Source organism: Eretmochelys imbricata, chromosome 22, assembly GCF_965152235.1.
Source record: "Eretmochelys imbricata isolate rEreImb1 chromosome 22, rEreImb1.hap1, whole genome shotgun sequence".
Classification (NCBI taxonomy): Eukaryota; Metazoa; Chordata; order Testudines; family Cheloniidae; genus Eretmochelys; species Eretmochelys imbricata.
In genome coordinates, this window is record NC_135593.1 from 9,517,503 (window position 1) to 9,530,250 (window position 12,748).

At 50.0% G+C, this 12,748-nt stretch overlaps 1 protein-coding gene across 5 annotated transcripts in view; it reads left to right on the plus strand.

Annotated features, from left to right (window-relative positions):
- Positions 1-12,748, plus strand: part of NTM (neurotrimin) — a 284,098-nt gene that overhangs the window by 139,489 nt on the left and 131,861 nt on the right. The window lies entirely within an intron of this gene.

Here is a 12,748-nt window from a genome sequence, read left to right on the forward strand (position 1 = left end):
ACACCAGGATCAACTTGAGGGCCCTGCGGACAAACCGAGCTGTCAGCAGACTTTACAGCTTCATATGAAATGTTGTGTCCATGGCAAGGACGGGATGGGGGGAGCGCTGAGATATGTGACAGTAGGCATGGGTGGAGATGGGGCATACCAGCTATTCCAGGGGCTTTCTACCAAGGGAACGTGCAGAGGACATACTGGAGATCACTTTCACCCCATAAGGTGACTCTGTTTTTTTCCCACGGGGCACATCTGTTCCTTGAAGCCCCCGTTACTGAGGAGTGCGCATTACAGCAGCACCAGAGCCAAAGTCAAAGCTGATCAGAGCTGTTGCGGGATAAATGAACTGTCTCTCTGCCATGAGAGCTGAGATCCAGACGGAGCTGACAGTCCAAGTGCTGACATGTAGTGCCCCTTCTTTCTCATGCGACAGCTGCTGTGATTCGAGTCTCCTCGAGACCAGGAGTTGTATAAGCATGAGCCTAATTCTCCTTTCATTTGCAAAGGTGTAAGTCAGGCGTATCCCCACTGAACTGAGTGGAAAACGGGTGAGAGGAAAACTGGATCCACTTTCTCTCTCTCTCTCTCTCTCTTATTCTGATGTGTCCTTGTATCATTCAGAGACACCAGCTGAGAAGCATCTTGAGCCCCTCTCCTAGATTTATAAGCCATCAATCAGGTTCTTCTGTGTGCAAAACCAAGACAAGATTCATAGATTTCAATGCCAAAAAGGACAGTGAGATCCTCTACTCTGATCTCCTGTATAACACAGGCCGTTACATTTCACCCATTTACTCTTGTATTGAGCCCAGTCATTGGCTAATGTGCTTCAGATCTAGGTCCCAGTTTATCCAGGGCCCAATGCTATGGGTAGGGAGATCTGATAAATGGTCCCCAGATGCTGTATTGATTAGTGAGGTGCCACTTTCACATTTTTGGGGGTCCTAAGGAGGAAAGAAAATGACTGAGGAGTTGGAGAAAAGGATTTTTTTTTTTTCTGATTTTCTTCGGTCCAGAGAGCTCTCAAGATCAGGGTTTCTTGTGCGATTCTCTTGTACTTCCCAGGGATGGCTGAGTGTGAAGTATCTTGTGATTCATTTTTCTTGTCCTGTGTCCTTTTGCAACTCCAGGAACAGCAAAAGGGGTGTACAAATTTAGTAGCGTTCCAGCAGAAAAATTGCTGGAGTGCCATGTGCAGTGTGTAATGTGTGTGTGTGTGTGTGTGTGTGTGTGCAGCGAGTGTGTGTGTCTAATATATCTGTGTGCGATACGTACAGTTTGTATGTATGCTCTTTCCGTGGGTGTAGTTGTCTACTCTTTGTGTGCACGTAGTGGTTACAGACAGCGTGTGTATATGTATGTTCTCTGTGTGCGTACAGTATGGGGAGTGGTTCTACACAGTGTGTGCATATGTGTGCACTCTGAGTGTGGGTGTGCACACTGGGTCTGCGCTCTCTGTGCGTGGGTGTGCACACTGGGTCTGCGCTCTCTGTGTGCATGGGTGTGCACACTGGGTCTGCGCTCTCTGTGTGCATGGGTGTGCACACTGGGTCTGTGCTCTCTGTGTGTGGGTGTGCACACTGGGTCTGCGCTCTCTGTGTGCGTGGGTGTGCACACTGGGTCTGCGCTCTCTGTGCGTGGGTGTGCACACTGGGTCTGTGCTCTCTGTGCGTGGGTGTGCACACTGGGTCTGCGCTCTCTGTGTGCGTGGGTGTGCACACTGGGTCTGCGCTCTCTGTGTGCGTGGGTGTGCACACTGGGTCTGCGCTCTCTGTGTGCGTGGGTGTGCACACTGGGTCTGTGCTCTCTGTGCGTGGGTGTGCACACTGGGTCTGTGCTCTCTGTGCGTGGGTGTGCACACTGGGTCTGCGCTCTCTGTGTGCGTGGGTGTGCACACTGGGTCTGCGCTCTCTGTGTGCGTGGGTGTGCACACTGGGTCTGCGCTCTCTGTGTGTGGGTGTGCACACTGGGTCTGCGCTCTCTGTGTGTGGGTGTGCACACTGGGTCTGCGCTCTCTGTGTGTGGGTGTGCACACTGGGTCTGTGCTCTCTGTGTGCGGGTGTGCACACTGGGTCTGCGCTCTCTGTGTGCGTGGGTGTGCACACTGGGTCTGCGCTCTCTGTGTGTGGGTGTGCACACTGGGTCTGCGCTCTCTGTGTGTGGGTGTGCACACTGGGTCTGTGCTCTCTGTGTGCGGGTGTGCACACTGGGTCTGCGCTCTCTGTGTGCGTGGGTGTGCACACTGGGTCTGCGCTCTCTGTGCGTGGGTGTGCACACTGGGTCTGCGCTCTCTGTGTGTGGGTGTGCACACTGGGTCTGCGCTCTCTGTGCGCGTGGGTGTGCACACTGGGTCTGCGCTCTCTGTGTGCGTGGGTGTGCACACTGGGTCTGCGCTCTCTGTGTGTGGGTGTGCACACTGGGTCTGCGCTCTCTGTGTGTGGGTGTGCACACTGGGTCTGTGCTCTCTGTGTGCGTGGGTGTGCACACTGGGTCTGCGCTCTCTGTGTGCGGGTGTGCACACTGGGTCTGCGCTCTCTGTGCGTGGGTGTGCACACTGGGTCTGCGCTCTCTGTGCGTGGGTGTGCACACTGGGTCTGCGCTCTCTGTGCGTGGGTGTGCACACTGGGTCTGCGCTCTGCACGTGTGTACGTGTCGGTTATTGAATCCAAGTGAAGAGCAGAGCCAGCAGGCTGTCTGAATCCCTTGGGAAGGCCGGCCTGTTTGATAAAGGTTGCCAGCCTGTGAGTTGTGGGAGCAGCCGCCGGTAGCTCTTGTTTGCGCCTGACCTAGCAGCGGTGAGCTGGTTTTGATGGCGAAGCAGGAAAATACAAACGAGACAGAGCGGCAGCAGCAAGGGCCCAGGCTGCTTGTTTATTAGTGGGGGAAAGTTGCCCCCGTCCCCACCAACTCCTCAGCGTCACGATCAGTGTTTGGGGTGGCAGCCGCGTCCTGGCAGATGGAGAAGTGGAGACTGGAAATGACCACGCTCCGCACTGCCAGCTCCCCCGCGGCTTGGACAGTGGGGAGCCGGGAGAGATGGTCGGGGAGGAGGACGAAATGAAAGCGGGGGCGTGTCAGGGATTTGGTTTGTGCACAGCCTTGTAGACGAGGATGTGGTACTAGAGCTTCGCCTAGTCCCTTCGGGTTAGGTCTGGGTCTTATATAAATACCTCACCCTGTGTCCTTTGGGTCTAGTGTTCTGCTCCCCCCCGCCCCTCCTTTGTCTCTGGTAGGTCCGCGGGTCATGGGGTCTTCTCCCTCAGACCCCAAAAGCTCCTTCAGGGAAAACTGGAATGACGCACGTCTCACCAGATGGCTGTGAGAAGAACCTATGGCATCTTAATCTTGCCTCTTAAATGCCTTGGTAAACCTGCTGGCACAGTATGGCCCTTCTAAAAGGATACAAGGCACTGATGTGATGGGGCACTGTATATTATCCAACAATGCCATCCCGAATGGTGTATCATTACAAGAAGAGGCAAGCTTTGGGAGTTCTAATGAGGGTGGGCTATCCATTCCTCCCTCTCTCCATCCATTCATCCCACCCGCCCACTCACTTTCCCACACATTCCCTTAGTATCTCACAGGCTGATGCTAGCTCACAGCTATAGTATATGTTCTTCAGACAGGCAAGGAGGATTTGAACATGCAGGCGGGGCAGCGCGTATAGGATAAATAGAGGGGACTTTCATCTCTAGCGATGCCGGTCTGGCACCTTTCACCAGCACTCAGATTGCCTCAGGGCCAGATTGTGACCCTCACAGTCCTGCTGGGGAGTGATTATTTGCATGAGGAGAGTCAATGAAGTCAGTGGGAACTGCTCCTGAATGGGAGTGAGTGCTTCACAGCCCGGCCTGCAATTAATTCTAATAAATAGCAATAAAATGTGATAATCAAAGAAATAAATCCAAGTTGGGAAGCTCCTGCCTTCGGCAGCAGGCTAGTTTAGTTGATCACTCATAGCACAACAGCTTGGAAGGTGAAGCCAGATATGAAGCCTGAACTCTGAGGTTCTCCTGCTTCCAGCACACTCAGTAGGATTTGTGGGTCCATTTCTCCCCGTGCAGGTCAGAAATAGCTCCCCCTGCTGGCCAGATCTGTACTAGGAACATTTTCTGCCCGAGATTTTACCGAGTTTCCAAGCTAGTTCGTCAAAACTGATTTTCAGATGGATCCAAAGCCCAGATCATGTTTAAGGGACTGGTTTCAAAGTCCACAGTGGGTTGGAACTGGTTCAGTTAAAAAAACCCGTCTTGGGCCGCCTGGAACTTGGTCAATGCTAAGGCTCCAGCATGTCTGAAATCCAGCATAGAATAACTGGTTTAAAAAACTGTTTAGTATTTGGGGGAGGGAAATTTCCCCAGTACAGACACCAGCCTCTCAGCAGCTTCACTGAGAGTTAGTTTTATCCTGCAGTGTGACTGGACGAAGACCCAAGGCCGTGAGTGAGTGAGTGTGTGCTTTAGAGGTCCCCAACACCACAGCCCACACCCCTGATCTGGCCTGAGGAAGAGGTGATGGACCCCCAAGTTTGCTGTGGGGAGAAGAGAGCCCAGCTTTCCCCCTGACAATTGCAATGAAAGCATCAATCAGGCTGCTAATTTGGCATGGCTCTTTTGCAGTTCTAATTCATATTATGTGTTTCTTTCGTTGCCCTGCTGGGTTGAAACAAGCCACATTCCCCAGCCCAGTCATCTCAAACACCAGCTCTTTGTGTGAAAGCTGACAAAGCCATGTGAGCCAGTTCTGGCACTTCAATAATTAACAACCTCCTTCCCCCCACCACTTTGGCCCCCTTCAGCCTTTATGTGTGTACTAGAGGACACAAATAGGGAAAGTTGGAGGAAACTTCCTCTAGCCTTCTACTGGGACATAATTGTGTTGGCTGTTAGTCTGTCGGTCTTCTTCTGAATCTGGGGACATGTGAGAGTACCATCCAGATGCAGGGTGGCCTAAGAGAGGACAGGATTCCGTGGTTCTATTCTCAGCTCTGCCACTGACTTCCTTTGTGGCCTTGGGAAAGTCACTTCAGTGCCTCAGTTTCCCTCTCTGTCAAATGGGGATCATACTTCTGAGCGCTGATGGGCGACTTACTTCTTTAATGCTTGCAAAGGGCTTGGAGAGCCTTGGTGGGCAGTGTAAAGGAAAGATAGGTGATGGGTTTTGAGGCATGAGTGCTTTCTGTGGCAGGCAGCGACTCTTGGGTTAAAAACGGCTGGAAATGGAGAAACTACTGCAGCGGGAGCTACCAGAGATGTAATTTATTCCATTGGACAATCCCGGATGGATGCCCTATCCTGAGATAGCTTATTCCCCACCCTCTGTATGGGGATAAGCTACCCCAGTGGGGAACTTTTATGACTGCATTCACACTAGAAAGAGTTGCATAGTTCTTGCACAACAGCGTTTGCATGTAGACAAAGCCGTAGAGGGGATCTCTTCTGAGACACTTTCCCTCTTTCAATTTCAAACTTCAAATTCCACTTGCATCTCTCCCTCTTGCTTCCTGCTTGTTGCCATGGTGCTGCCGGCCGAGCTGTTTGTTATGACTGTGCATCTTTTGGAAAGGGCTTGGAGATGCTGGAGTTTGGCACAACAAGTCGCCCCTGCGGAGGTCTGGGGGATTCAGAAGGGAGCAGAGAGGAGAGAGGTACTTATCAAGCTGTTTGAGCTCCTTCTCTCTAAAAGACAAAAATTGGAGGGGCCGGGGGATAGGGGGACAGATGCAGTGGAAGGGGAACTGCGCTGAAGAAGGGGACTTGGGATTTCTGCACAAGGAAAACAGTTAAAGTGAATTACCCAGGGCAGTAGGTGGTTTAGAAAGGAGTTAGTGAGTACAAGCACAAGCCTACATTCCCTTTGCACTCTGAGATCCCATTATCTTCGGTGGGAGATTTGGTGTGCGAGGAATGCTGTATTCGGAGGAAAGAGAACGCTTGCTAAGGCACAGCTGTGCAGAAGGGTCTGGAGGGTAGAGCTGGGGTCCTTGTTAGGTTTCTGGTTCCTTTACCCTCCCTCCCTGGCATTCCCTGGGTCCACATGTAGCCCTATTTGTTTGTTCTACCAGTTTAGGAAAGATGGGTCCAAGCCCCATATCTGGGATCCAGCTTCAGGGAGTTCTGTTCTCAGGTTTTGGCTCAGCCTATTATGAAAGGGCCAATTTTGGCTGCTTTTTACCACTCCCACAGCAAGTAGGGTTTGTAAATAAGCCACAAAGGGCCGGGGTAGAATTCTCCCAGTGCCAGAGTAGCATATATAAGGAATCCTATCCTATCCTGTCCTGTAGGCCTCAGCCCAGGGGGTGTGCTGGGACAGGCCTAGGGGTAGGAATGGGTATAGCTTGAGTGCTAAGTTCTACAGTGTGCCGTGCAGCCCATAGGCAACCTAGGACAGACTGCTGTAAGTTGGACTGACCCCGGGGCTGCTCTAACTTACACCAGGGGGTGTTTTGAACCATGCAGAGAGCTGGAAACCATATTGAACAAAGCTGTCAGAAAACCACATTTTGCACCCCATCTCTGTTGCAAAGTGCATGAAACCTGGAGGGAGGAAGAGTTTGGAGGAGACACACATAAGTCAGTCTGTGCACACATGGCTGGAATGCTAGTTGCAGCTGAAGCGTCTCTGGAAATAGTTCTTTTAATAAAGATCCAGTTTAGTTTTAGAAACTTGGAGTCTTTTGATGTTATTACCCAGCACACGGTACATGAAACATGCTGGCAGCAGTCAGCCTAGTGAGAGACACAGCAAGAAAGAGAATGTGATTAATAGGCAAACAAAGCAGCATCTAGAAGCAGAGATGCTACAACTCCACCTCTCATTCAAATTATGTGCCCACAGACTGGCTTCCTGGTGCATCCTCCAAATTTTTCCCTCCTGCAACCGGTGCTTCTCCCTCCAAGTTCCATCCAGGTCGTTACAGTTTCCACCTGGGCTGCACTTCCATCTCCCCAGGAGGTGATTATCTAGCCGTCTCTGATTGGCGATGTGGACGGGAGGATGGTTACGGTGTCTGGGTGGATCGATGGGACAATGCACGTGGATGGAGAATAAGACATCTGAGCCACGAGGAGTCTGGGTTTAGAGTCCTTTGCTGGCTACAAAAGTTGGTGAAAATCAAACCCAAACCCTTCCTTTCTTGCCGTGAGAGGATGGGCCGTTCCCCAGGCAGACAGAGCTCTTCTCATCACCATGCCCTGAGCACAAGCTTCTTCAGCACGAGGCTGTTCTGGTGCTCTGTTCCCCATGCAGCTGAACATGATGATGTCTGCAGTGCATTGTCATGAATGACATCATAATGGTGCAAACAACGTGCAGGCTGTAACCCCTTGTTTGCCAAGATGGGTTCACAATATTGGGGTAGCAGAAGGCAGGGTGGGCTAGGATTTATGTTAGGACCACTGGGGATAGAGAACAATCTCCACACACTCATCCTCCTCATTCTTCCAGGGCTAAAAGGGAAAGAAACTTCCACCGTTGATCTTCAGGACTCCAGCAATGGTCTGTGTGGTGCTTGGAATATACAAGTGAAAGAGCCTATACTGGGCTTATTTGAGAGATCTTGCTGCTTTTCCTAAGACATACGGCACATTCCCCAAGGGAAGGGTGTGTCGGTGATGCCCTGTCAGCACTGTCATGAAGGGCTCCCACAAAAGTATTTTCACTTAGTCTGTGATAAACCCTGCACAGCTGTCTGACCTCTCCCCCACCAAGCGGGTAAACATGCATAGAGGTTTTAAAAATCTCTTTGGCCCAGATCCTCAAAGGTATCCTCTCTTTGAGGATCTGGGCCTCACTGCCAACTGATCCAAGCTAACTGAGCTGGTTCTTTAGCTCAGGCAGTCAAGACTCATACTATAAGATCCAGAGGTCCTGCGTTCAATCAGTGCAGGTGTCCTGTCTAGAGGCATCATTCCATAGGTATATGTGTTCACAGAAAGGAATGGTGCGGGGCTAAGGGATTCATGTATAATCCCATTTAAACCAAAGTTCTTTCTTCATAAACCCAGCCAAAGAGCAGGGAGGAGCAGCAGCCCCTGACACACAAATGCACTTTGTTTCAACTTCCCTCCTGGGAAAACACACTCAGGACTTGTCCTTACATCGAGTTACTCACAAATTGCTGCTTTTCAATAACTCCATCTGTGCAAAAGTCCTAATGCTGATCCTGTAGCCCAGGATGAGTAGAGATGGGTGAGGTGATGGTGATCCAATCAGATATAAGAATGACCACAGTGAAGCTTTTCTGGCCTTCTGGATGTGTGACATGAAGTCCATAACACCATACGAGGATGGGACAGCTCTGTGGGAGTCGGGTCTTGCATGGCTAATTAATAATAATGCATGTTTGTTAGTGAACAGTGTAAATGTATTCACCCCCCCTCCCCACCACAGGCTTCCTGTGTGGCCCTGAGCAAGTCACTTTTTCACTCTTTTACCTCAGTTTCCCAACTGTAATATGAGGCTAATAATGTTTCCTTTCTCTCATCCTTTGTCTATGTACACAGTGGCTTTTGGGGACAGGGACTCTCTTTTACTATATGTATGTACAGCGCCTAGCGCAACTGGGCCTCAATCTTGGTTGGGGCCTCAAGATGCTACTATAAGTGCATTAATGATCATGTTAGCAGCGTTCCGGGGGATAGCTCACTGGGGAAAAAATTCAAAGGCAAAGATGTTGCTCCTCCAAAGTATAGCTCTGAGCCCGAGGGCTAAAGGATGTCTGGCAGGGATGGTTTAGAGGGATCCAGAGATTGGGGTGAACCCACCCTGCTGCATCTGGGTGGTGGGATATTAACAAGGCACCACCCTCCTGGCACATAGTACTGGAATCTGGAACCATTGCTGCTGAGCAAGGAGGATGCTGTGATCGCGGCACACTAACAGCCTCCCCTCCTCGCTGAGGGAAGCCGGGAGACCTGGGACTCAAGATCTGAAGGGAAAAGAGATGCAGGGAGAATGAAGAGCGTGAGACCAAGAACATTGCCTCCCCTTGCTGGGGAACTCCAGGCTTTTCATCTTCTTGGAGAATAAGGCCCTGCCTTCTGAGCTGGAATGTAAAGGGGATTAAGGATCTTGAGAGACGAAATTACCTCATCTGCGCTTAATGACTTGTACATCTTTGCTGAGGTCAGGGCTGTTTCCTGGCACCCTCGGGACCCATTCCCCCCTCTCTCACTGGCACATTGCAGGGAGAGAATGGCTTCAAAGAGGTGCACAAGTGAGCAAGGGGAAAGTGTCTTTGGGCTTGGAGTGTTGCTGGAAGGAAAGGAGGGCAGGGAAAGTTTCCAGACTCCACCATGTATTTTAGCTCCCTCCTCCCCCTATTTGGAGCTTGCCCTTGCTGCTGCAACCAAAGGGGCGGCTGGTTATTTTGTTTGCTCCAATCCACATTGTCTCCTTGGTGGGGAAAACAGGATTTCCCATCAACAGGCTCAGCTTTTAGTTAGGAGCCACTGGAAGAGGGCAAAGAGCCAGATGGGGAGGAGACTGCTGGCCATCCTGAGCTGCACTCAGTATCAGGAGCGGAGACTGAGCCTTGGCCATGTGACATCTTCTCTTTCAGAACCATCACCCTTCCCTAAAAATGTATAGCATGGGTGCACTCCAGCGTGGCTCTGGATGGCAGTCGTGGGTCAGGATCAGAGCTCTGGACCCTTTCTAGGCCCCTGATGTGTGCCGCTGGTGTTGGCCTTTATTAATGTGGCGCATAGGGTGTTGGCCTGTTGGCGAGAGTCAGGCGGCCTGGGTCTGACACTGACTCACTGAGGGCTATGTCCACTGGTATCGATGGAGTCATGCCAGAGATGCAGCTGGTTCTTCTGTAATGCTGGACAAGTCACTTAGAACTCAACAGCCTGATGAAGCTCCCAGGGAAGCCAGTGAAAAGACTCCCATTGTTATTGCTCAGGTCTGTACATCCCCACAGAGAGGGTGGAGTGGAGATGTACCCCTATCGGGGAGCCTTGGGTGGCATTATAACTCAGCCAGTAGCAATGCAGCCTTGGCACCACAGCCTGTCCGTCCTTCTCCCCTTGGGAGGGATGCACTATCAGCTGGGCCCAGCCCTGCTCTGAGTATCAAGACTGCCTGGCCCATCCCTGTCTCACATGGGTCAGAGGGAAGGATGAAAACCTGTCCCTGTAGGGGCTCAGGAATCCCATGTGGATGGCATGGAGGAGGACTGGGGTCTCAGGGATATTGCTGTAGTATCCGAGGCTTGGGTGTCTATTCCCAGGTATTGATTTAGTTGGTGTTGGTCCTGCTTTAAGCAGGGGGTTGGACTAGATGACCTCTTGAGGTCTCTTCCAAGCCTAATCTTCTGTGATTCTATCTGGTAGCTGTTTGTATTGTGCTTTTTTTTTTAAATTTTAAGAGTAAGGAAATACAACATAAATACAATACAAAAGCCAGACCCTTGAGTCTGCCCATCCCAGGGAAGAGGAGTGTGCCTATGTGATAAGAAGAGATGGTGACCAGGCACTGTGAAGGGCAAAAGCACTGATTTCGCTGTGGCCTCATGCGTTGCCTGAGCTCCGTTACTTTTCAAAAGCGCTTAAATGCTCGTTGGATGGAGGGAATGCTTGGATTACATGCTGTCTGATTCCATTGTTGTCCATGGATCTCCAAGCTGGGGTGCTTCACAAAGGTGGAGGGGGAGGGGGAGGATTTTTGACTTAAATCTGCTCACTGGTCCATGGTGCAAACTTCAGCAGAAAGTGACAGGCAGTTAATCATCTGCATTCCCATCACCTGCTTCGTCTCTGAAATATCCAGTAGACAGGGCACCTTTTCATTTGTACAGAAATGGGCCTCAGAGTGTTTGTTGGAACCTTTCTTTTACAGTATCTTTAAAAGTGCCGATAGCAGTAGACCCAGACCAAAATCCTGGATCCATACATCCTCCAAAGTTGGCTCTAAACTCTGTGGCCCTGGCCCAGCTCTATTACGAACCATTATTCATTTAAAAAGAGAGGGATACAGTAGATTTGTCCTCTTGGGTGAGATCCTAAGGACCTTTCTCAGTCTTCAAACAGCCAGAACTCCCACTGACTTCAACAGGAGTTTGATTAAGCACAAACTGAATAAAGCCCTCTGGGTTTGCCTGTAGTGAAGCCATGGGGTTTTTTTTAGAAATAATAAAAATCTATGTATGTCAACAGCTCCTTTCATCTAAAGGTCTCTAAAGCAGAGAAGAAGAATGGTCGAGTGGTCAGAACACTAGCCTGGATTTGGGGGATCTGGGTTCAAATCCCTGCTCTGCCCAAAGACTCCCTGGATGCCCCACTTAGCCTCTGTGTGCCTCCATTCCCCATCTACAGAATGGGAATAATAGCATGGTCCAACCTCAGAGGAGTGGTGTGGAGACGTCAATACATTAAAGATTGTGAGGTGCTCAGGTAATGGGGCTCAGATCAGGACCTTACATCGATGAAGCAGTGTGAAAGTATTCTTGCTGGATCTCTGTGAAGTAAGTAAGTCTTCATGGGTAGACAATTATTGAACAGAGAGATTAGATGATTTTCCAAGCATCGCACACTGAGTCAGTGGGAGCACCAAGAACAGAAGACACAGTTCCCAGGCCTAGACCATCTCGGGAGATTACACCCTGAGTAAGGTTTACTGAAACTCCAGTTCACACATGGCTGTGATTTTGGATCTTTCATTCTGTTCACTATCGATGGAGGTTCACGCTATTCAAATTCACGCTCAAGAGGATTCCGCTCATGATGAGGTGGTACCTCTGTATATGGGTAAATGAGTCCCTCCTTCAAAATGAGTCCATTCACAGATAACTTTACAACAGAGAAAAGGAGTACTTGTGGCACCTTAGAGACTAACCAATTTATTTGAGCATAAGCTTTCGTGAGCTACAGCTCACTTCATCGGATGCATACTGTGGAAAGTGAGCAGGTTTAAATCAAAAATCCTCCCCCTCCCCCTCCACCTTTGTGAAGCATCCCAGCTTGGAGATCCATGGACAATAATGGAATCAGACAGCATGTAATCCAAACATTCCCTCCATACTTTCCACAGTATGCATCCGACCAAGTGAGCTGTAGCTCACGAAAGCTCATGCTCAGATAAATTGGTTAGTCTCTAAGGTGCCACAAGTCCTCCTTTTCTTTTTGCGAATACAGACTAACACGGCTGTTACTCTGAAACTTTACAACAGAGCTCATTCGTCCCTCATTCAGCTGGGCAGCAGGCACTATGATAGGTCAAGAACAGAGTAATAGATATAGTAGAGAGGAAAGAAATGGGGGTGGGGGGGAGACGGGAGCATAGAGGCATACAAGAGAGTGGTGGCAAAGAGGTGCATGAATTTTAATAGTGACTTTAGTTGTCTTCCATGTTACTTTTATCATTGTTTATTACTTAGACTGTAGTAGCACCCCCAATATACTAACACTGAGGAAGGACAAGGTCCCCAGACGACATGCAGTGTCACCAAAATTCACTGACAAAATTCCACACTGGGGCCACAGTCATCCTTGCTGTCACTCCATTGACCTCCATTCACTGAGGTTTCCACGTACCACCTCTGTGATCTCTGCTGCTCCCTCGCTCATTAACTTGCAAGTTAATTTGCATCACCACTGCTGGAAAAAGTAATGAAGTTGACTGGAAAGAATATAAACATGGGATCTTAGGCTGAGCGGGTTTATCCTCTGTCACTGACGTCTAACAAAGCTCTTTCTCTGGGTTATAAAGGCTGTTAAATGCTTTGAAAGGAACACAGTTGTATTCA